The sequence below is a fragment of the Triticum urartu genome, chromosome 3A (assembly GCF_056163025.1).
Source record: "Triticum urartu cultivar PI428250 chromosome 3A, HENAU_Tu73, whole genome shotgun sequence".
NCBI lineage: Eukaryota > Viridiplantae > Streptophyta > Magnoliopsida > Poales > Poaceae > Triticum > Triticum urartu.
Window position 1 is genome coordinate 698,557,449 of NC_141875.1, and position 11,268 is coordinate 698,568,716.

Genomic DNA, 11,268 nt, shown 5'->3' on the forward strand with positions numbered 1-11,268 from the left:
TTTCCGACTTTATTTGTTATTTTTCATGCATTTACTGATTATTTTGAGCTATAAGACCCTGAAATTGAATAGTATTTCAAATGAATTCTGAAAAGGTTGAAAGTTTGCATGGTATCATCATTTGACCCACATAGCATGTGCAAGAAAGTAGAGAGGGTTACGGCAAAAACTAGATGCACTTCGTATACAAAACGGACAATCTCTTTCGAAGTATCATGCTTCATACGGAAACTCGTCTGTTACAAAGGGATTTCATTTTCTTTGAACTTATTTGAACTCCAGAGTTTTTCTATGTTCAAAATGCACCATTCAAAGCCACATCATCAATTTTCAACCCTTTTGGATTTCATTTGTTATTTTTCATGCATTTACTGATTATTTTGAGCTATAAGACCCTGAAATTGAAAAGCATTTCAAATGTACTCTGAAAAGGTTGAAAGTTGGCATGGTATCATCATTTGACCCACATAGCATGTGCAAGAAAGTAGAGGGGGTTACGGCAAAAACTGGATGTACTTCGTGTACAAAACGGACAATCTCTTTCGAAGTAGATAAGTGACCAAATTAATAGAAGTTCATCATCTCATTCAAACCAAAGTACATACATAGTTCTCATTGAACAACATATAGCTCTCCAGAGCATCTAATTAAACCATACATTGAAATTATGTAAAACATTTCAATGCAACAACAAATGCGGTCATAATCGCAACCAATATAACAATTGATCCAACTGCATAATGATACCAAGCCTCGGTATGAATGGCATATTTTCTAATCTCTCTAATCTTCAACCGCATTGCATCCATCTTGATCTTTTGATCATCGACGACATCCACAACATGCAACTCCAATATCATCTTCTCCTCATTTTTTATTTTTTCCTTCAAGTAATTGTTTTCTTCTTCAACTAAATTTAACCTCTTGACAATAGGGTTGGTTGGAATTTCCGGTTCAACCACCTCCTAGATAAATAAAATCTATGTCACGTTGGTCGGCATAATTGTCATAAACAATAAATGAACCAAATAGTTATAAAAAGATAATATATACCACATCCGAATCATAGACAGGACAAGGGCCGACGGGGGCGGATACCAAAAGCATCGCACTATATAATAACAAGGAATAATAAAAGTAAGAAAATTAGACAAGTATCTATCTGAAGTAAGAACTTTTTTTCTTTCAGAAAGAAGATAAGAACAAGAGGCTCACCATGGTGGTGCCGGCGATGAGATACGCGCAGGCGATTGATGGCGGTGAAGACGGGGACGAGACGTGACGGACCGCTAAATCTAGACAAATCTCGGGGAAAATGGAGCTCGAAGGTCGAGTTTCAAGAGGAGAAAGATTAACTAGTGTGGCTCAGACATTTCATCGAACACCTCATGCGCATAGGAGGTGAGCTAGAGCACCCAAATGCCCTCCCCTCGCCGGCCAGAAAAAACAGAGCACGGTGGAGTGCTCTGCTGCGGCGATGGGGTATATATAGGCAACTCATTTGTCCCAGTTCGTGGCTGGAACCGGGACTAAAGCTCCACCTTCTGTCCCGGTTCAAGCCACGAACCGGGACCAATGGCTGTGGGCCAGGAGCGAGGCCCATTGGTCCCGGTTCGTGCCTAGAACCAGGACAAATGGGTCGAAACGAACCGGGACCAATGCCCACAAGGCCCCGGCCGGCCCCCTGGGCTCACAAACCGGGACTAATGCACCCCATGGGTCCCGGTTCGTGCAGAACCGGGACTAATGGGCTGGCCAGGCCCGAACGAAAGCCCTGTTTTCTACTAGTGCATTGATGCAGCCATGTGATCGGAGGGAGGGAGGGGGCGCTAACTGACATGACCTCTCGACAACCGCCGCTTCAATGTGGACGTAGGTTCATGAGGAACCAACTCCGGCCGCTACGCCGCATTGACGCGATTATGCCCAAGGTGCGCGGTCACTTTCTTCACTACCTCGGCAGCGGCAGGGCCGACGTCATGACGACACAGGAGTACGTCGACCAGGAGCTGGGCCGGCATCATAGCCGCAACGCCACGCGCCGGTCCAAGTTTGCAATTCCGATGCCGCGTCGGGCCACGATGACTGAGGAGGAGCCGCTGGCCAGCCTGGCATGGCCTACGAGGTTACTGTCAAGTATAAGATACATTAATGTTTTATTTGTAGGTTTTTAGTATTCCGGACGACATATCGTCTGGTTTTATATACAAATTATCCTAATTTCAATGAAATTCGCCATGTTTATATCAAAAATCATCCGGTTTGATCAAAATTCGGCCGGTTGGTTCGAGCTGTTGTGAAAATTTATGCGGCTACGGTTGGATGGCTGCCTCCCAATCCGTGTCCATTTTTTTGCAACATAGATGACGTTGCGGAAGGACTTTTGCAACATAAATGTTGTTGCACAAATTATAGAAAGAACGAGAGCTTGGGTGGAATGCAGGAGGCAACTGCGCTCGAGGGATCCAGATCCAGATCTTGCAACATAAGAGTTGTTGCGGTAGGAAAACTACAACAAGGGTGATAATGGTGCAAGATGATATACATCGCAAAAAAAATAAGTACTACTGATTTTGAATGGTGCCCGTATGTGCCATTGTGACTCGAATAATATGCTTGCCGATGTGATTCAGGCGTCGGAGTACCAAAGTACCAATTTTGGTACTATATGAGTAGTGAACCTTGGGGATAAGCAAAATAACAGAAACAAGTACCCACAAAGTAATATAGTTTGTAAACATTCAGATAATCTCCCAATATACTTGTAGAACATCACCTCCCAAACATACTATATTCTTTTCATAATTTTCAGAAACTTTAAAGGGTGAATTGCATGGTAGATCCTTGAACTATTTCGGAGGTGTCATATTCAGCCTCGGACTATGAAAAGTGTCATATATGTCCTGATACTGCAATATGTGTGTCATCCAGGTCCTAAAATTATTTTAGCAGTACCACGTAGGTCTATTTCAGAGGTGCCACGTATGTACATATTTATTGCATTTTGAGAACCTTTGAGGACCTGGCTAACACTTTTCATAGTTTGAGGACCTATGTGACATCTCTGGAATATTTTGTGGACCTGCTATGCATGTCAGTCAACTTTAAAGCATAGTTTTTGTTTGGTTTCTCCGGATCTGCCGAATATTAATTTCCTCGTGCCTCACCTAACAAGATGGTGTAATCTCTATATAAAATATAAATTGTATCTATTATGATTTATGAATTTCTATAAACAGTAGGAGATGCCGCAATGATGATGGGAAATCAAACGGTGCCTATAGTTTTTCGCTTTCGTGGACAAACATGATGCTTTGTTAGTGCTTTTAATAATAATAGATGGAATACATGGAAGAAGGCCTTAATAGTTCGGAACCCAATCGATCTTCAAATTTTTGGTCAAACAAAGAAAAGGTTGGAAAACAATATGATACAAGTGCAAGTATAATCAAAGAATTCATACTATCATTAAAGGGTGTAGGCAAAAGTAAAGAACATTGAAACAGGAGAAACATGGGTAGCATAAGGGGAATCACGAGCTTATTCTCAATTCTAAAGGGTCGACAAATTTGGAATCACTGGTCTGCTTAGCTGCCCTAGTGAACTAGCACACAAGCTCCTTGTGATCTTGCTTGAACATCTCCTTCTGTCAATTCCTCACCTAAGCGTTGGAACTCACCGCTGTACTTGTGTCTGATGGCATCCCAAATGCAACATATGTCTTAACGATCAGATGGGCTAGGTGTCAGCGTTGGAGGGCCATGTGCCAGTGGTGGAGGCCTTGGTGTTGGCGGTGGTAATGGAGGACTAAGAGTCTTAGAGATAGGTGGTGGAGGACTTGGTAGCTTCATCATTGGGGGTGGAGGACTTGCTAGTAACGGGGTGGGCGACATGGTAATTGGTGAGGATGATGGTGACAGTGGATGATTAATAGTTATCAGGCTTGATACTATCTATGTGGACGACGGGGGTTGCTAGCTATTATGGCGGTGGGGGCTTTGATATTATCTGGGTAGGAAGCGAGGGCCATGATAGTATTTGGGTGGGTGGAGGGCTTGATATTATCTAGATGGGCGGTGGAGGCTTTGATAGTATATGGGTGAGTGGCGGGCTTGATACTATCTGAGTGGGTGGCGGAGGCTTAGATAGTATCTCCGTGGGTGGGGGGTTTGAAATTATCTGGAAGGGTGGAGGAGGCTTTGATAGTATCTGAGTGGGTGGTGGGCTAGATATTATCTGGGTGGGCGGCGGAGGCTTTGATAGTATCTCAGTTGGCTGGGGGTTTGAAATTATCTGGATGGGCGGAGGAGGCTTTGATAGTATCTGGCTAGGCGGTGGGTTTGATATTATCTGGGTGGACGGTGGAGGGTTTGATAGTATCTCAATGGGTGGCGGGTTAGAAATTATCTGGATGGGTGGAGGAGGTTTTGATAGTATTTGGGTGGGTGGTGGGCTTGATACTATCTTGGTGGACGGGGGGGTTGAAATTATCAGGATGGATGGCAGAGGCTTTGATAGTATTTGGGACGGGGTGGGCGGAGGGGGGCTTGATAGTGTCGGGGTAGGCGTCGGCGGGAACAGAGGAGGAGGTGTCGGGTTCGGATACCCAGACCCTACTTCACACATAGGCACCACGAAGCCGAGCAGCGCAAGCACTACGGCGAGGTTGGCCATCATCGCCATGGCTTGTGCCTTGTGGGTCTGTGTAAGACGCTAGGTACTCACGATGGACATATATAGCCTCTGCCTGCCTACTGTTAGCTCCAAGACGAGAGATACAAATGCCAGCGGATCCACCGAAACGCTGGTTGCACTACAGCTCAAGCAGTTGACATCCCTTGGCAGTCCAAAGTGAGACAAAGTCTCTGTTTGACACCACGTTCAGCATTAATTGTCACACTGACCACCGATCATTGGCTAACGGCGACGACGCCCGGAACAAAGAATTACCCACTAGTACCTACTTCTTTCGTCCGGAAAAACTTGTCCCAAGTTTGTGCCTCAAATAAATGTATTTAGCACTAACTTGATGCCAGATACATTTATTTAAAAGACAAGCTTTTTCGTACAGAGGGAGTACTAGTAACGACGCGAGAGATGTTCTAGTCGAATGATTTTCTTGCATATGAATGCACTAACTATATGTGTTGACATTTGGCACTATGAATGATTTTTCTTTCTGCAGGGAAGTCTAGAGTATTTTAGACCTTCCCTAGTATCATGTCAGTGGAATCATCTTTGGGCCCCATTTATTAGCAGATCAAAATAATGCCCATCGCACCATTGGCTAACATAGAAGTTGATCAACAGTTCAACACACGAATTATTTTGTTTACACACAAAGCGTGTGTACAGAAAAACGAGAGCAAACGACTACCAGCCTGCCAAAAGAGCCATGGTTCTCTTCATCAGGCTACAGACCGCAACGCATACTGAATCGGCGACCCTGAAGCGACCTTCCCAGATTAATTTCTCCTCTGCAAGGCAGACCAAGAACTCAGCACATGTGAACATCACAGAAATAACAGCAGTAGGTTTAGCACGGTACATATATTACTCAAGCAAGTAACGCTGCAACTCCAACAAAAACCCTGGCCCCCCCTAAAATGAAAATTTAACACCCAGGCCTCATCATCTTACAGGGTAATTCATCCAACATCTAGAGCAACAGCAACAATCTTCCAAACATATCTAGGCACAACAAATTATATAAAAACAATATAACCAATGGCTTCTTTCCACCAGTAAAAGAGGCACTTCTCATCAACCTTCCAACTTCTCTTGTCCAAATACAAAGAGTAAAGTTCCGAGGCGGCGATGACTTAGCTAAACAATGGGTATCTACATTGGACTCACGAGCTTCACAAATAGAATCCGTCTCGTAGAAATCCTTACTAATATCACACACTTTTGTTATAGGCATAATGTGAACTCCATAGTTTGGCCCTCTGAATGGGTTTGGCAACCTCGATGCAGTGTAAGACTCCCTCTGTGCATGCCATTGTTTTCTGCGGCGTCATATCCCTGATGTGCTCAAGATAAATAGATAGAGACAATAACACTGTAAGGGGAAGGGCTGTCCATATTGGTTATTAGTATGTATCCACCTTTTCTTCCCTCCGCACCACCGAATTGTTGAGGGAAATTCCAGCTCCCGCTCATTGCAGGAGTGAAGGAAGCGCCACACACTACCCAAGCCTTTCTACGCAATCCCAATCAGAAAATTAATTAGATTGCAATCTGCCTCAGCAGTTTGTATGGGGTTCTATTAATAAGGGAGGTGATGGACTCCATTCTTTCCCTAAATATCCTTTTCATTAGATGTTGCTGTCATCAATTACAGAATAAGCAAACCATACCCAAGACTAATTTGATAAACATTACTGTCAACTATTTGAAAAAGACTGTAAGCGGGATATCCATTCATACACAACTTCAAATACATTTGTTGCTAAAAAGCCCCTTGAGTATTTTGATTAACAAATATAAAATAGCAGAACTAATCCATTAACAAGAGTCACAGGGGAGCAAATGTACCTTGAGAACTTCCAGGCAGTTCTTATAGACATTGTACTGCATCAACAAATGCTTGGAAGGACCCAAGCCAGTGGCACAAAATCCTTCCGTACTGCTTGCCCTGGGTAGTCAGCAATAATTTCATGCAAAGATCTATCAACCAAAGAATACTCGCTCCAGTTCCCAAGGCTTCCAGTAAAGTACAAGCAGTCTCTTCGAACTCCCGGATGATCTGGAGCAAGGCAACCAGCGAACTCATGCATACTAAAGAACAAGCTGCAACCACCAAGGCTATGTGTCCTCGCCCATGTTAGAATAAATCCAAGGCGTTCCGTCGATCTATCGAGGACCAAGCAATCACACGAGCACGATATCGAGATTTGTTAATGAGGTTCACCATCATGACTATATCCCCGGGGCCTGACTACGGTTGCTCTTTCCCGTGACACCGTCACAATACCGCACCCTGGCCGCCCGGGCGCCGGCACACGCCATCGGCTCCCCCGCGTGTCTATGCTATTATGTTGGCATAGGTTACATCGTGTGTCTATCCCCGCTATATATGAGAGGCCTAGGATACAAGTGTCCTATTATGACACGACTCTATATCTTATCTAAACACAATACTACTCACAGTCCAACTGTAACCTACCTTGTACACAATATTCGACACAACTCTAACAAACTTCACCTTGGCGAATATACTCCACCACCTTGGATTCGTCCATGCGTCAAACTTCCATGTACATTGGACTTGAGATACACCATGAGCACCGTTGCTACTCCCAGACTCCATGTGACTCCACCTGCAACTGTAGTCCCTTCTAGTCTTCTTCACAGTCAATACTTGAGCAAAATTAAGTTCCTCATTACTCTATGTTGTACTCCCAACTTTCGGAGAATCCGTTCAACGCCACCACACACCGATTATTAACCTGCGTGAAAGTGAACAACTCACATATTGAACGTCACATATAAGAGTTACCTGAACTCAACATCACCACTCTTTCTTGACCGCTTGTTGAAACTTGAAGGAATTGCACCGTCACTACAAGAAATATGTCAACTTGTGACCACCACTATTGGTCACTGAATGGTCACAAATTTCCATTTATGACCTTTTTGTGACCAAAAACATAAGGTCAAAAGCTGGCCGTCGTAAACTGACTATAGCGACCTTTCTTCTGGAATGGTCGTAGACGTTTATGACCAAAATATTCCTACTGTGGCATTTTGGTCACTAGCAACCTCCCCAGGCCACGTAGGCATCCAACGTGGCAAGCTGATGTGGCACAAGATTCAGCTCGGTCCAATTCAGTTTTCTACATGGGCCTAGCCCAACAATTCGACCTTTTATTATTATTATTTTTCCTACAAATTCTGTTGGGCTACATGGGCCAAGCCCAATATTTCAGCCTTTTTATCTCTGGGCTTTGGCCTTTTACAGTCTATTGATTATATATTTTTGGAAAATATATTATGGAGCTGGTCCCACTAGTCATGTTAATCTCATTTATTGATCCCACACATAAGAAATTTACAAACTAGTCATATTATTTCACAAGTGGGTTGCACTGGTCAGGTTGCCATCTCACACACTATCAAATCACATTCATAATCAAATATTCCAAACAAATAAGAGAACATGTGAAATTCGTCAAATAACACTAGATTAGTGTCTTACAATTTCAGTACACTATTACAACCCAGGTATACCAGCTATTACAATATTACAATATTACAGTCAAATAGAGCTGACAACTCTTTGCTGAGTAGCACTTCACGGCTTCGCGCTTTTATTCACGTCTTCGCACTTCCAACTTTCTTAGGCCTGGAGCTCCTGTAAAAGAGGAACCAAGTAAAGAAGTTACACGCAGCTGCTCCTTACACACAGCTATATTTGCTAGAGATCAGCTATCAACTCTTGATATTTATCCAGCGGGCATTGGTATGTGTAGGAACTGATGGAAGAGTGTACCTGGATGTATAGCATGAGAAGGGAGAGCTGGAGTGCCCACCTGAACTGCAGCTTGCCGTAAACCATGTAGGCAAGCACCACCCGACACTTGCACATGTCGAAAAGGAGACCATGTCGTCCAGAACACTCATGTGCACCTGCATCAGCCAGAGGCACCGAAATTGAGAACGAAACCAAAATTTACACTAGACAGAAAATTAAAATATAAGTGTGGCATCGCATAGCTAAAGAAACCATATAATGTACCATAACATTTGCAAAAATGGAGCTGGTTCTCTCTAGGATTACTAGTCAGCTCACACTTTAAACATAACATTTGTTCATCTTATATAACAAAAAAACTTAGAAATGTCGATCGACTGCTCCAAAAATGCAATATGTAAACCCAGCTGGAATTGATAACTACAAGCTACAACAGCTCAAAGTGGCAGTAGCTAAAACGCAAGCATTGTTCTCACAACCAACCAATACTTCATTAACAGGTCACAAATCAAAATCTGTGTTTAGAATAACTGTTGAAGATGGGTTCAGCTTCGATGCCTAGAATAACTACTCACGGTGAAATATGGACATGTATAGCAGCTACTAGTATGCAAAGGTTATCATGGTGCTACTGGCAGGCACTTCCACTGTTTAATTCTCCGCTGATCATATCAGGTTGCAAAATCTGTATAGTATTAGGTATAGACTAAGCAATACTGCATAGGCCTTTTCTTACTGGTGTTCGGTTTATAAAAAAGTTGGCCAACAACATCTATACAGTATTAGCATCTGTTGCTAGATTCTGGCAATCTTACCAGCATCGAAACATAGGCACGACACACAGATCAAATCAGGGCGAGGCAGACATTCTACCCAACGAGGACAGCAGCCTATCCCACTACCAACTACCATCTCAAAGCGCTCGGGCAAACATCAGCTCACCTGATGAGTAAGGCCCTCTAGATGTCCCTTTGGGGGAGCTTGATCGCTCTGCTCTTCAGCAGCAACATCAGGCTCCGGATTCGTGGCACCTGCGGAAGTACTGCACACCCCAGTCTGCAAGAGATTTGAAAAATCATCAGACAAACACATGAAGAACCAGCAGCCTCCAGCGGGATACTGAAGAAAATTCAGTTAAAAGTTCAGAACTCTGTCAGCTATTACTGAAATTCCTCCCCAAAATGAGAGAGGAGATGGGGTTACCAAGTACAAACCAACATTCTTGTTTTATTAATTTAATCTACTAAATGTCGGTAAAATTACTGAGAAACTAACAGCGGCTCCAGTGCAGATAGGATACAAAGTTTCAGATGTGTTTTGCAGTTATATTACATACAGACTGAAGAAATTGACAGAGCACAGTGCAGATAGGAGATGATGTTGTACATGCTACCAATTGTTTACCTATTTTGGGTGTTCGTGTTGTGCCCAACAGAGTGGGGATCCTCTGCTACAGGCTGGTGGCGGGCAATGGGGATCCTTTGTTGTAGATGATGAGGAGACACCTCGGGCTTGCAATAAGAATAATATAGGATGATAATAATATAGGATGCTTCGCTTGCAATAAGTAAATGCATCATGAAGGTCGCAGATCCGCATACAGAATGAAGTTATGTAGGATCAGCAAGCTACTGGGAAATATAATCCCAACAAGCAAGCAAACCCGCGTGACTTATTTTTCTATTTAATAAAGGCACTCAGAATTGTGTTTATGTATGCAGCGTGCTTTCAAGATCACACTCTGAATCTCTACTGTGATATCAATGAGAAATGGCCATTTGTGCTAATTATCTTATCATGAATGCAAATCTACATTTCCACCACGAACCCACAATGATTCTGGCTTCTCATAATGGAAGGGGATCATAAAGAAGAGATTGGAGGGCTCATAGGTGGATGAGTGCAAGATGCTGCAGGAGAGAATGCCTGCAACTAAGCAAATTGACATTGAAAATTAACACTAGAAACCTTGAGACGGAGACGGACTAGAAACCTTGAGCAGCACCTTCTAGCCCCAAACCGAACTCCTAATAATCACTAGAAACCTTGAGTAGCACATTCTTGCAGGTATACGTACCGGATATGGAGACGGAGACGGGCTCCTGGGAGAGCACACACCGTATCTGCTCCAGCGAGTAGGGGTGCTCCAGGTCCTTGATGTCCTGCACCGTATCTGCAAATGCCCAAATCAGTTCCCCGTCAGTCAGTGAAGCCAAGAAAATCAATGGAGTAAAAAACCAAAGAAGGAAACCGAGGGATCCGGGCGCTTCCATTACCGAAAACGTCGAGCGCGTCGAGCGCCGCGTGCGCGGGGTGGACGGCGTGCTCCGGCCGCTCGTGCACGAGGCGGGGCCGTCGGCGAGGAGCCAGCGGAGGTGGCGGTGGAGGTGCGGCGCCGAGGGTGTTGCGAGCGCGGCGGCCCTGCAGCGGAAGGCGCCGAGTGAGGCATCAGGGACGGGGTGGGTCGGCGGGCGGAGGAAGAGCGGCGCGGGGTCTGCGTCCTATGGGAGGCGAGGAGGAGTGGGTGGTGGCACGCGGGCGCGGACGGTGGCCTCGGCTGAATCGGGGGTCGCGCTTGGCGACTTGAGGACGCGCGCGCCCGATCTGGCCCGATGAGAGGAAGGAGCGGAAGGATGGGGTCACCGTGGTGAGCTCGGCGCCACCGAAGGGCGGGATCGGGCGCCGTAGGTGGTGGTGGTGGCGGCGGCGAGGAGTGGTGCAGGGGAGAGGAGCTCGCGTTGGTGGGTAGGGTTTGGTGGAGAGAGGAAGATACGAGTGGTGCGCCGCCGCTA

General features: G+C 44.8%; 1 long non-coding RNA gene across 2 annotated transcripts; it reads right to left on the reverse strand.

The window, feature by feature from the left end:
* Positions 1–8,499: 8,499 nt before the first annotated feature.
* Positions 8,500–10,650, reverse strand: LOC147981790 (uncharacterized). 2 transcript variants are annotated; one of them, XR_015599043.1, is made up of 4 exons: positions 10,554–10,650; positions 9,881–9,987; positions 9,419–9,532; positions 8,500–8,631 (listed from the first exon to the last, which is right to left on the reverse strand). It is a non-coding gene; the product is annotated as an uncharacterized LOC147981790 (long non-coding RNA). The 2 variants fall into 2 exon arrangements; XR_015599042.1 differs by having other exon boundaries at positions 9,870–9,987.
* Between the last annotated feature and the right edge of the window lie 618 nt (positions 10,651–11,268).